General features: G+C 42.8%; 1 protein-coding gene across 2 annotated transcripts in view; it reads left to right on the forward strand.

The window, feature by feature from the left end:
• Nucleotides 1-14,504, forward strand: part of LOC109419421 (anion exchange protein 3) — a 205,510-nt gene that overhangs the window by 21,824 nt on the left and 169,182 nt on the right. Inside the window, exon 1 of one of the 2 annotated variants that reach the window (XM_029866247.2) lies at nt 3,230-3,602. The exons of the other annotated variant lie outside the window; for it this stretch is intronic. The gene's annotated coding sequence lies outside the window, so the exon portion shown is untranslated. Of the gene's footprint in view, nt 1-3,229; nt 3,603-14,504 lie in introns of those variants that run through there. 2 annotated transcript variants of the gene reach the window in all.

Consider the following 14,504-nt stretch of genomic DNA (forward strand, 5'->3'; position numbering starts at 1 on the left):
AATCCTAGAGGGATCCTTGGACAAATTTTGTGGAGAAAACACGGATAAACTGGAGGAATCTTAGGAAAAGTTTCAGGAGTAAGCCTAGAAATAACTTCTGAAGAAATCTCGGAATTAACTTGTAGAGAAATTTCGGAAGGAATTTTGAAGGAATCTAGAAACCTGAAGTAATCTCAAAATGTATTCCTTAAGAAATCCCAGAAAGGATTTCTGGAAGAATCCCGGGAGAATTCCTGAGAAGCCCTGGTAAGTGCTTGCTTGTTTCCTTCCGGGATTTCTACAGTTATTCCAGGATTTTTCGGAAACACCTTCCAGAATTCTTCCAGGATTCCTACGGGAGCTTCTTCTGGACTTCGCACATTGGTCGGGCTCCATACAAAGAGGCGCCCAAAACTCTAAAAAACGGAATTGATATTTTTAAACTTTTTTTCGCCTTATAACAAAGATAATGTATTGTAGTTTTATGATTCTTAATTAAAAGTATACCAGCTTTTGTATTTCAATGACATTTTCACTGCCAAAGTGGCCTAAGTCATAAAATTGAAAAATGAATTATTCGAAAAAAGTAAAATAATAATATTTTGAGAATGGAATATATGTTTTATGTTATCCAGCATATGAAAGTTTGTTATTGGACTGTTTGAATGCACGTATGGTGCAAAATAATTGTCACAAAACTTTTCAAATTTTTTTATATTGTACCTTAGGAATTTTGATAATTTTTAAATTAAAAAACGGTTCGTGTCGTCACGTGTCGCCGAATTTCGAATAGTACATCTTAAACATCATGCTTATGGCTGCATAAAAACGTTTAAACTTTTTGCAGAAATTTGCAGTTTTTCAAATTAGAGCTATTTAAAAAAGTTATGTTTTTTCATATGTTTTACGTTATTTTTCCATTTTTGACTGAAATAAAATTTATCTGTCCACATTTTTCACACGTTTTGAACAAACTTGATTGGATTTGATCGAAAGATGATCATTTAATTAAATTCAAATTGATTTTCTAACAAAAAACGTAAAATAGTGGAGTTTGCTGATTTTTACCGTTTTTGAAATTATTGAAGTTACGTAATTTTTGAATACCCCTTTTCAAACACTAAAAATACTATATAACATATCTAGACAACCTATAACTTCGATTAAACACATAAAAAGTGTTTTGGCCGAACTTTATCTTTTTCCGACCATTGTGCTTCGGTCGCGAATCGCTTCTGGAATTTCTTCCGGAACTCTTTCGTGAATTGTGATCTGGGATTTCTTCTGGAACTCTTTCCTGGAGAAATCGCGGAACTAATTTCTAGTGAAATCCAGGAAAGCATCTCTGGAAGGCTTCCTGGGAAATCAGTTTTTGTTCATGATTTTCCAATGCTCTACGTGACCCATACCGTCGTAGGAGACTTCATTGTTGGTTGATTTGCCGTACAGTAAACTTCTGGTCCGTTGTCGATTGGCCAGCTTTGTAGATGGCTTGACAAAACTTCCTACGAAGTCATTTGTTATAGGTGATAGGTAGCATTCATGAACCCTTGATTCCGCTTCTCCTTTAGCTGTTCGGTTTCCCAGATACTAAATGTTAAAGGCAGATGTAATAACCAGTGCTGAGGAAGTTCCACGTGCTGAGTTTCCAGTCGCAAGTCCTTTGCTCGCTGAGGTCGTAGCCGTTGATCTCGGTTTGTATCATTCTGTTGCTGATTTCCCGTTATAATTCTTTTTACGGCTGACTCGCAGGGCCGAACACCAACCCCCTACTTTCCGGAAGACCATTGGGCACAGACGATGTTGTGAGCCGCTCCGTCTGCAGAACAGACGATCAGGTTTACAGAAGCAAACCTCCCTTTATCTGTCAGTCGGTACCACGCGGAGTTTGGGATAGGATTTGCTAGGCAAAAGTTTGTTGTCTCAATGCGATGTGAACTACACACAATATTCAGCCTTTACCGTGCCGATCACTCGTGGTCATAAAGTTTGCCAGTACATACTCGCTGGTAAATATCGAACCACTTGACGAAAACAACGCTCGAAAGTGGAATATTAAGGCCCCTTAGCGTGTCAGCTCAAATTTTGCTCTTCTTATTTGATTCTTATTCCAAACAATCATCAAGCACGATAGTAGTTGTGTAGCCTTTCTATACCAATTCCATAAACAAACAAACAAAAATAGCACCTCTTTGTCTCGGTACCTCCAATGTAAACATTTCGAGAATATGAATCATTTGAAAGCAACTCAAGCAGTAAACTACTCTACTTCAATGAATAACATGGTAACATATCCAAATGTCTCGAAAAATGTTAGATTTTTTGTGTAACAAGCTAGAAATGATCGAATTATTTTGGTACGCTCTCTCACTGTTTATGTTTGCTGCAACAGCAGTGCTAGCGGACCGCTTGGTGAAGATTTCGTAAATTATAATGCTTTGCTTATTTCACTAACAATTGTGGTAAAAAAGTTAAAAAATAATAACCCCACAAATTATTTTTGATTTTATAACACATAACCAATGTGTTTGATTGGATTTTTTAATTGATTTCGATCAATTTCATTGATGCTTTGGCCAGCAGGATCGACATCACTGCGTGCAATGATGGATGATTGTGCGCGCCAAAAGACATCACCGCGCTGCCGTCGTCGTCGTCGGTACTGCGGTGGGTGGTAAACACCGCCAATCACATTTTAGTGCGGTCGAAACAAATCGTTAAAAATGTCTACTTTCGAGTGAACTAATGCTTAGTAATCGTGATTACTTGGAAAGAGGCTTGTATTTGAAGTAGTGTGAATACATTTTTATGCCGAATATCTCGCGTGAAATTGATTATTTTATAGAATAAGATAAGTGTCGATTTTTTACAAACATGTATTGGTGCAATGTTGTGTAAAGTTGATTTCGGTCAATGATTTTGAAGAAGCCATTTTGCGATGACACGCTAAGGGGCCTTAATGACCGCCGCAGTCTTCCAGCAAACTCTGCTCCCGCTTGAATGAGCTCGTCTTTCACGAACCAATCAGATTCAATTCCGCGAATTGGATTCTAGTTGAAGATACGGTCCATTTTCTGCCATTTCATTGGTTTATTCGCGCCTTTTCTCGCATAACCGCTGGACGGATCGCGCGATCGATGCTGGCTCGGCTGGCTGACCGGGCTGCTTGGGCTGCTGAAGGAAGAAGACCTCCTCGCCTCGTTAAGTGATTCGGTCAGCGGCCGCGCCGCCGGGTATCAATTGCCGATGGCCGGTCGTTCGTAGCAGCATGTGCGAAATGTTGGAAAATGTTGGTCAAAAACGTGTTTCCCTTTATTCAGTGTTAGACGCGGCACGAGATAGCACGGTTTTCGAGAGGCTCGCGCGCACATGTTCGGACGTTTTACTGCTCTGTCATTAATCACATTTCGGCAATAGGCGAGTGCTTTTCGCGTGTCGTACGATTGACAAGGTGTCGTCCTATTATTATCATCAGTTTACTGCTTTAGCGCGCCGCCGCCGGTTTCTCTCGACTAGTTCAAGTGATGTTGCATTATTGATACGCTTTCGTCTTTCTTCGGATTACCCACTACAGTAGGACGTGGTGCAGTGGAATGGAACGGGCGTTTCGTTGGTTCAAAAAGGTATGGAAATGCTAAGTCTTGTTTGGCCCCGAAGGGGCGGGGTAATCGCGTCCATAGCGAAAAACATATTAAAGCAGAATAAAACCGGCGATTGATGGACGCCAATCGATTGAAAGCCAAAATGCATGTTTGTTTCGTCAATCTCTCTGCCAATACATGGCTAAACGGAGTGTTTGTATGGTATAATTTTATTCATCCGTGGGGATGATAGAGCACATCAAACGATAGTGAGTTCAACAAGTATTACCTAGTTTTGTGGAAGTGTGTGTACTAAGCAGTTCACTATGCCGATGAGTTCGTTGACCTGCAATAGCTTGAATCCATTGGGAGAAACAGATGCTCGCAACTGATGAACCAGAGTGAATGCAGGTGGGATAAAAACAAAAGTGAAAATGTGCCTTTGCAGTTACTACAGTCGAGCCTCCTATAATGCCCTAAACCACTTTACGTCCATTGCAATTTTTCAGACGTGCATCTGATTTAGCTGTGTTTTGGATGTTGTTGAAGTGTATCCTAATCTAGAATCCTGCAAAAAAAAAAACAAACCTATTTCGAATTGATTAAAACAACCAAGGACTTGTGGTGGTCGTGATTTCAGGTCAGGTGGTGATGTGGGTGGCAGGCCGTAATAAAAGACTCGACTGTATCTATGTTGTATCACCCACAAACGTGTGGAGAAGAGAATTCAGCACCTGCAACATCATCCCAAATGTGGCTTTCTATGCTTTGGCTCAAATGAGTTACTCTAAAAGCACACGCAACTTCCACCTTGTAAGTTGAGTTGCATTTAAATTCCAAATTTCGTAAAGTTGCTGCTTTGTTTCATAGGAATCACAAGCTACCTCGTGTTTGACGGAGGCGGAGCTTACATATTCCTCACAAGTGACAATACAGTCTGCTTGCATTAAATGTGCTATGTGACACACATGAAACACCTTACTCTGAAAAATAATTAATCATCATCACCTTACTCTGCTTTGTTTGTTCAGATTAAGTTCCAAATGTGTTGCGGAAAACTTGCGCGTCTTTTCATTTTGAAGTTCTCTAATTTGTGACAAAGAAGGTGCAATGAAGTAACACATAACTTTAATAGCTTTTATGGTGTATCGAGCAGCAATTCTCTCACAAAGCTTCTGGTGTAGTATGTAAGGTGAGTGGTTAATACTCTTGGCGTCCATCGTTCGAGTCTGGTCATATTTTTAACATTTTTTTTTAACATTCCCCCTAGCTCAAGTTGCATAACGATTCAAAATCTGCGCTTTTTGCGTTTCATAGAAGAAGCAATTGTGTTCTGTCGTCCTTAGTACGAACAGTGAATAAATTGCAATGATGTTGCTGTTACTGGCTTGGCAACAAGTCGTGTTGCTTGGGAAGGGTTTTCTGGTGTTGTCCTGGTGCTAAGCGTATACCAATTTGTTGATCAGAACCCCGGTGTTTATGACAATAAGTAAAACAAAATGTGTGGCTTCGTGGTCGTGCGGCTAAGGCCACCACGCCTTTAGTCGCATTGTGCTAAGGAGAGCGGGTTCGATTCCCGCCGTAGCTGTCAGGTAAAGTTTTCGGCTGTACCACTGGGCGTTGCATGCTAGTCCGTTGTTTAGTATCGTGCTTCCTTCAAAGAGCCAAATAGCTCACTGGAAGCATTAAACGTGTCTGTGTCTTTTTGATTGATTGATTGATTTGATTTTATTAAAGAGTATCAGCCCTTGGCTGGTTCGTCTCTCTCTGTGTCTTTTTCTTTTTTAAATTTTTATTTTCAAACTAAAGATGGTTAAATTAGTACCAACATGAACATGATGATTTTTTAAAATGAAATATTTTGCATGAGTCAATAATTTAGATGTTAATTGACCAATTTGTCCTTTGATTGCTTAAAAATATATGTCCATGCTTATTGGCATGCAGTCAAAACAACCCAAAATCGCATATGTTGCCCTATAAGTTGAGGTATAGCGTAAAATTGTGAAGTGCTGGAGCAAATCTGAGCCCGGATTCGAATTCAGCAGCCCAAAATCTGTCAGAGACACATACAGGGGATAGACAAGATGATCGGGACAGGCAAAATTTTAACTTTTCAAAAAATGTTCAAATAGCTGTAACTTTTTGAAAAGTGCATCGAAAAATCTGAAATTTTTACTGTAAGTAGATCAATTAGTTGTGTATCGATCGTCCAATTTTGGAAAAGATCGGGCTATTCTGTATATCTCCGGATGCAATAAACCGAATGCAATGAAATTTTGACCATTTATGACTTACATAATGAGCTTTGAAAAACGTTTGACTTAACTTGAAGTTATTAACAAGAGACAAAGTTATAGCGATTTCATTTATTTTATGATCACAGATCACTTAGTGGCCTTCTATACTAAATCCCATTAAAATTTCAACCGCATTACAGTCACAAAATTGGAAAATGACGAAAATGAATAATAACACAGCGCAACATTTTTTTGTCTCAAGAGCAAACTTACAGGGGAAAGACAAAATGATCGGGACAGGCAAAATTTTCACTTTTCAAAAAATGTTCAAATAGCTGTAACTTTTTGAAAAGTGCATCGAAAAATCTGAAATTTTTACTGTAAGTTGATCAATTAGTTGTGTATCAATCGTCCAAATTTGGAAAAGATCGATAAATCGATAAATCAAGTGCAATTCGATGAAAAATCGTCATTTTGTCACCTTCTCAGTCCCTTGTCAAAGTGGTGTTCATCCTTTTTTTTATCATTTTCTAGCGAATAAGCAAGACAAATTTAAAACCCCAGACTTTATGTAAATGGCGGCCTGGTTTCAGCGAGAATTATCCATATACATAATTATATGAGATCTCGTCGTATTTTACCATTCGTTGTCGTTTTCAGTACTTGCGGGTCTAAAGAGTGTTTTTTAGCGTAGTGGACGTATTTCGGTCCACCTTAGGAGTTTTATTACATATATCATACAATCTCTTCAAAATCTTGGCAATTTTTAATTGGAACAAGCAAAGTATTTAACTATTTATGTAGTGACCTTCATTATGGTTGTCCATTAAATATGATGTTTAGTATCAATAAATAGAGAAAATGTTTTCACTTTCAATGAAATGCACGGAATAGCATCAAAATTATGACGGGTGACAAATTTGGAATCTATGACATTTGCTTGAAAGACAGCATGTCGAATGACATTTGGTCAAAACTACATTTGCTCGAACGGACATTTGGTTGAAAACCATTTTATGAAACAGGAAACTGTAACTAGTGTCAGTGCAACGTCCAGTATTGATGAGATTTGTCGTGTTCAGTATTCGTTGAATTTTGTTCTAAAAATGAAAACGTTTGTAGTTAGGCTAAGTGTGACGTCCCAAAAATCCCACAAACGCAGCCATCACTGCACTGCCCTATATAATAACAACGGTAAATCTGCTAGCCACCACCAGACTGCACAGGAATGCACGAATGGGTGGCCATCATGAGGAGGATACACGACGGGTCAATGGACAAATGTTCGGGGTCAACGAACTTGAATCCAACAGATCATTAGCCTGGTGATCTTCAGAGCGAATCGTTGAAGTTTTCAAGAGTTAATAGTTATTTGAAGTTATTTGGAGTTGAGTAAAAGTTGAAGGTAGTTATCCAAAGTTAAGGAGCAGAAAGGATACAGAGAAGAAAAGAAGGAGTGTGAAGGAATACTGGATTTCCAGGTAAACTACTGCCCATAAACCCCGAACCTAGCCCATCCGTACAGTGCCTAACCCGCCATTGTGATTCTCCCATTGTGCCCACAGGACCTCGCGGTTTTTATTTCAAAACCAAGTTAGTGACCCGTACAGTGCAAGTCGCTACCACTGCGTAGACCCTACTAGCCAATTTGTAGTGTGTCCGCATCCCTGTAACCCGATACAACCACCAAACGCGCCGACGAACCCAGGCTTTTCCAGTGACTCTACGGATCACTGAAGTCTCGAGTCCATCAACATACTCGAGGGGCGCACGCCCCTGGCCCGCCCCTGGCCCAGGAAGGAGAGAAGGAGCTAGTGGACAGGCGAAAGGAGCGGCAGCGTAGGCGTGCAGTGCGCGGGGCCCCAGAAACAGTGAAGAAAAGTAGAGCGTATAAGATAGGACTAGTCCTTAAGAACGTGGGAGGCGTCGTTCGGTGTTAAGGGCGGACGCCAGAAAGCTAGGAGGGAGAAAGCTAGAGGAAAGTGGTAGGAGAGTAGGACGTCAAGAAGGAAGTGGAATAAAAGTGTACACGAGACCAAGAATATAGAGGGAGTTTCTTTAGCCGATCTATAAGTGTTTTCTTTCGCGGAATGTCACGAGCGTCTTGCCGACCCTGAGGTTTAAGACGGGGGTTTCATCCTTGCTGGGACCAACACGGCTCTTGCTAAGTTACAACACGTATGCCATTTAGTTGATTGGATTATTTGTCGAATGGTACAAATTTTTTTAACTCGCTCGTTCTTCAAATTGAGCGCCAGCAGGGTACCTTGGAACTCGAGAAACTGAACCTCTGCCATGCTTTCCCAGATTTCAATAATCTTGGGCTCATTCTTATTCAACAGAAGCGCTTCTGCTATTGAATGCATGTCACAGCGAACCAGTCCGGTCACCGGGGTTTCAGAAAATCCGGATTATCAACACAGCTTAGACTCACACACACACATACAATACAGTAACAAAGATTTCGGCATAGAATTTCGGTTAGAACCATCAAAAATAATAAAACTGCCGAAACAAATAGAATCTGGCCAGTTTGGTCATCAGTACATCAATTTGTTGGCAATTCCAAATTAGGTTTCTCAAGCAGCCATGAATGGAAACAAACACTTTCTTTGTTATGAAACAACTTTTGACCCCGGGAGACGGTCGCGCCGGTCCAGAAGGGGTCGTGCCTATACCCCAAGCTGCTGGTCCAGCCAACGGCAGCTTCCGGGGTGGGCTCACAAGGGCGTTTCGGATGGGTCACTTCATACATCTCATTCTCCGTAATCAATGCTCCGATTGAGCTGAATTTTTTACTGTAACTCGCCTACATATAGTGTGTCAAATAAACGATGAGAAAGAATTATTATTCATATATTTTTGGAAATTTTGCTAAAATTTAAGGTGAATATATAACGAAGCCACCCTCTCGAATTTTCAAGAGCACAAATCTGAAGAACCAAGTGTCTCGCAACGCTGAAAAGTTGATCGATTGGTCACCCGCTGGTGGTGACCAATCGATCAACTTTTCAGTACAATCCATTTGTGCTCTTGAAAATTCGAGAGGTGGTTTCGTTATATATCCACCTTTAGGAGATCGTCCCTAAAACTCGACAATATCTTGAATTTCATCAATCTGACGCTGAACCTGCATTTAGATGGCTGAATGGTATTATATCCAGCTTTTAATCTATGGAAAAAAAATTAAAATTGGTTGAACAAAACGCAAGATATTCGAATTTTAGTAAATTCCATATTTTAAAAAGTTGTAAAACTCGATATTGAGCTAAACCTCAAAAACTGTTCTACTCAAAATTTTTTTGAAGGTCGGTTTCGAAATCAGCGCTAATTTGTGCTTCAAAAATTTTGATCGTTGACAGAAGTTCACGACTTTCGTTTTATTTTGTAAACTAGTGTTATTAATTATTATTTCTTTTATTTTTCATATATGGCATGCACATAGGAGTGCAGAACCGAATTGTAGTGATGTATTTGGGTTATTTTTTCTCGAATGTCGGTTCCGCGAATGTCGTTGCTCCGAACGCCGTTTTCCCGAATGCCGTTTCCCCGAACACACTTTTCCGACAGAACATGGATTGAAACATTTCATTTGACGTATTCCATATGAACAATGTAGAAAACTAACTAATACTTGATTTTAGCCTTAAAAGAAGCAATATTGGGTATTTTTTGAAAAAATGATTTCTCTCTGACTGAACAAAACTGGTGCCTGCACTCTAGGTAAGGCATTCTAGGATTACGATGGTTGTCTATACATTTTTTTTAAATTTGTAATGGGCAATAGATTTTGGCCAAACTACTTACCCCCTTTCCCCAAAAAGTGTACGTGCTTTATGAATTCATTTGATATCATATACAATCTAGTATACAATCATGTGAAAAAAATCAATTTCCGCTGATCAGTAAAACTCCTTCAAGCATCCAGAGCGAAGTTATCCATGACTAAACCTTCGTATAAAGAAGTTCGCACGAGTTACCTCATCACACTGATGGATTTGACATTCAGTAATTGCAAACTTCTACGAAATGGGCTAGACCTGACGACGCGCATATTGCGCATGGCATACCGACTTCTAAGTGCTCATCTTCCTAGCATTTCACTTTTCCACACATTCCGATAAACACACGAACACTTGCACAGCGCAATCAGAGTTCAATCAATCAAATCGCAATGTATCAACATCGTCAATTAATTTATCTACCGTATGGGACAGGTTACAATATCAATTGATCTTATTGTTGCTTCATTGGTTTTAATCGACCCGTTTGCTGCGCCAATGGCTTTGTTATTCTTACGAGTCATTTGGGTACAAGCGCGCATCAATTGGTCTCGAGAGCTGATGTTGTCAATCGTGTGTAGGCCGTTGGTTTGCAATAGATATACCCACCTATAAGCAAAGTCCATTGGTTCGTTCAGTTTATGAAAACACACAGTCTTCGAATTGAGTCAGCAGCCGTCGCCGGTCGCACTACTGCACCCACAGTGTTGCGCTGCTGACTCGGATATTTCAAACGATCACACGTTAGCGATAGACACTATACTTGCGACCGGCAGGCGTAGAGAATCAATTAAGGCATTAATTTGAAAGGAATTGTCATTAATTGTCTCACAATTCCAGTCATTGTTCTGTACTCCACTTGATCTCGTGTTGCAGCAGCAAGGTCTCTTGGGTTCACGCTTGTTTTGATCGTGAAGTTCTCTAGAAAAGGGATGATCATTGCTGCTCAAGCATTTACAATGAAAAATATTGCATCATGGGCACGTAACACTTAAAATCATGCAGAAAAAACGGCAAATTGTAAAAAATTAGATAGGTCAACAATGTTTTCTTAATACCGTTGATATCTATGTGCGAAAAAGAGACAATGCATACGTCACCTTGCATATTGGTTGGAATCCAAACTTTTTTTTTTCTTTATTATGATTTTTATCACCTATGCTATTCTATTCTATTCTATTCTATTCTATTCTATTCATTACATTTATTTGTTCAACATCATTAAGACAAGACATAATCAACAATAGTACGCCACAATACTCGGTTTGTGGCTGCCGCTCTCCATCCTCGGTCGCGCCCAATGCTCGCCAAGTCACGCTCCACCTGGTCCGCCCATCGTGCTCTCTGCGCTCCACGCCTTCTTGTGCCAACCGGATCCGTTGCAAACACCAGCTTTGCAGGGTTGTTGTCCGGCATTCTTGCAACATGCCCTGCCCACCGTATCCTTCCGGCTTTGGCCACCTTCTGGATGCTGGGTTCGCCGTAAAGTGCAGCGAGCTCGTGGTTCATCCTTCTCCGCCACACACCGTTCTCCTGCACACCGCCGAAGATCGTTCTTAGCACGCGTCGCTCGAAAACTCCGAGTGCTTGTAGGTCCTCCTCGAGCATGGTCCATGTCTCGTGCCCGTAGAGGATTACCGGTCTTATTAGCGTTTTGTACATGGTGCATTTGGTGCGTGGGTGAATCTTTTTCGACCGTAGTTTCTTCTGGAGCCCGTAGTAGGCCCGACTTCCGCTGATGATGCGCCTCCGAATTTCTCGGCTCACGTTGTTGTCAGCCGTCAGTAAGGATCCGAGGTATACGAATTCCTCCACCACCTCGAAAGTATCCCCGTCTATCGTAACATTACTACCCAGACGGATCCGGTCGTGTTCGGTTCCGCCTACCAGCATGTACTTTGTTTTTGAGGCATTCACCACCAGTCCGACCCTTGCTGCTTCGCGTTTCAGGCGGGTGTACAGTTCTGCCACCGTTCCAAATGTTCTAGCGATAATGTCCATGTCGTCCGCAAAGCACACAAATTGACCGGATTTTGTGAAAATCGTTCCCCGGCTGTTGAGCCCGGCTCGTCGCATCACACCTTCCAGCGCGATGTTGAAGAGTAGACATGAGAGTCCGTCACCTTGTCGCAGTCCCCGGCGAGATACGAATGAACTGGATAGTTCACCCGAAACTCTTACGCAGTTTTGCACACCGTCCATCGTTGCTTTAATCAGTCTAGTCAGCTTCCCAGGAAAGCCGTTTTCGTCCATGATTCTCCATAGCTCTGCGCGGTCGATACTATCGTATGCCGCTTTGAAGTCGATGAACAGGTGGTGCGTTGGGACCTGGTATTCACGACATTTCTGGAGGATTTGCCGTACGGTAAAGATCTGGTCCGTTGTCGACCGGCCGTCGATGAAGCCGGCTTGATAACTTCCCACGAACTCATTTGTTTTAGGTGACAGACGACGGAAGATGATCTGGGATAGCACTTTGTAGGCAGCATTCAAAATAGTGATCGCCCTGAAGTTCTCACATTCCAAATGGTCGCCTTTCTTGTGAATGGGGCAGATTACCCCTTCCTTCCACTCCTCCGGTAGCTGTTCGGTTTCCCAGATCCTGACTGTTAGCCGATGCAGACAGGTGGCCAACTTTTCTGGGCCCATCTTTATGAGTTCAGCTGCGATACCATCCTTACCAGCTGCTTTGTTGGTTTTGAGCTGGTGAATGGCATCCTTAACTTCCCTCAGCGTGGGAGTTGGTTCATTTCCGTCCTCCGCTGCACTGGCGTCGTCGTTCCTTCCGTTGCCGTGGGCTCCCGTGCCTACGTTCTCCACGCCGTTCAGGTGCTGATCGAAGTGCTGCTTCCACCTTTCGATCACCTCACGTCCGTCCGTCAAGAGGCCTCCGTCTTTATCCCTGCATATTTCGGCTCGCGGCACGAAGCCGTTGCGGGATGCGTTGAGCTTCTGATAGAACTTCCGTGTTTCTTGGGAACGGCACAGCAGTTCCATTTCTTCACACTCCGCTTCTTCCAGGCGGCGCTTTTTCTCCCGAAAGAGGCGGGTCTGCTGTTTCCGCTTCTGTTTGTAACGTTCCACGTTCTGTCGAGTCCCTTACTGCAGCATTACCGCCCTCGCTGCGTTCTTCTCCTCCAAAACCGTTCTGCACTCTTCGTCGAACCATTCGTTCCGTCGATTCCGTTCCACGTACCCGATGGTGCTCTCGGCTGCGTCGTTGATGGCTGCTTTCACTGTACTCCAGCAGTCCTCTAGAGGGGCCTCATCGAGCTCGCCCTCGTCTGGCAACGCGGCTTCGAGATTCTGCGCGTATGCTGAGGCGACATCCGGTTGCTTCAGTCGCTCTAGGTTGTACCGTGGCGGTCGCCGGTACCGTACATTGTTGATGACGGAGAGTTTTGGGCGCAGTTTGACCATCACCAGATAGTGGTCGGAGTCGATGTTGGCGCCACGATAGGTCCTGACGTCGATAATGTCGGAGAAGTGCCGTCCGTCAATCAGAACGTGGTCGATTTGAGATTCCGTCTGCTGTGGTGATCTCCAGGTGTAACGATAAGGGAGGCTGTGTTGGAAAAAGGTGCTACGTATGGCCATATTTTTGGAGGCGGCGAAATCAATGAGTCGTAGGCCGTTTTCGTTCGTTTGCTGGTGGGCGCTGAACTTACCAATCGTCGGTCTGAATTCCTCCTCCTGGCCTACCTGAGCGTTCAAGTCTCCTATGATGATCTTGACGTCGTGGCTTGGGCAGCGGTCGTACTCGCGTTCGAGCTGCGCGTAAAATGCGTCCTTGTCATCATCAGTACTTCCGGTGTGTGGGCTGTGCACGTTTATTATGCTGAAGTTAAAGAATCGGCCCTTGATCCTCAAACTGCACATTCTTTCGTCGATCGGCCACCAACCGATCACGCGCCTCTGCATATCACCCATCACGATGAAAGCTGTTCCCAGCTCGCGTGTGTTGCCGCAGCTCTGGTAGATGGTATGATTACCTCTAAACGTTCGCACCATGGATCCTGTCCAACACACCTCCTGCAGCGCTACGATGCCGAACCCGCGGTCCTTCAGTAGATCGGCGAGTATGCGGGTGCTCCCAATGAAGTTGAGAGATCGGCAGTTCCACGTACCGAGTTTCCAATCGCAAGTCCTTTTTGTTCGCTGGGGTCGTTGCCGTTGGTCTCGGTTCGTATTATTCTGTTGCTGATTTTCCGTTACAATGGTTTTTTACGGCTGGCTCGTAGGGCCTGACACCAACCCCCTACTTTCCGGAGGACCATAGTGCACAGTTGAGCTTAGAGTCCTTCCCTGGCACTCGGACGTAGATCAGCCGCCCCTAACATGGGGATCAGACGCTGTTGTGAGCCGCTCCTCCTGGAGAACAGACGCTCAGGTTTGCCGAAGCAAACCCCCCCTTCCCTGTCAGCCTACGACCAAAGTTCCCACCGGGGTTGGTTACCCGATCTTCCCTAAGGTTGCTCATAGTTACCGGCCGGTACCGCGTGGAGGTAGGGATAGGAGTTGCTGGGCAGAGGCTAGTGGATCACAATGGGATCTGAATTGCGCAGCATACCCAGCCTTTACCGTGCCTCTATTCTATTCTATTCTATTCTATTTTAGTGTTTGCACAACCAGTATTGAAAAGCATCCTGAAAATAATAAAATTTCTTTTGATATTTTCTTGTCTGCATTAATATTTGCAATATAACAGTGACGATATAGTACAAATATTAGAATGGCCAGGCCCACTGTGCAGACTAATTATGAAAAGGTAATCCAAAAATAATCGGCAATTGGATTATTCACTCATGAATAACATGATTGACGATTTTTTTTCGAATATGATGGTGGAAGAAACTATGCTTTATATCATCTTATATCAAATTTAATGCACTGTACTTGTACTCTATGATTAAAAACATACC

Source organism: Aedes albopictus, chromosome 2 (assembly GCF_035046485.1).
Source record: "Aedes albopictus strain Foshan chromosome 2, AalbF5, whole genome shotgun sequence".
NCBI lineage: Eukaryota > Metazoa > Arthropoda > Insecta > Diptera > Culicidae > Aedes > Aedes albopictus.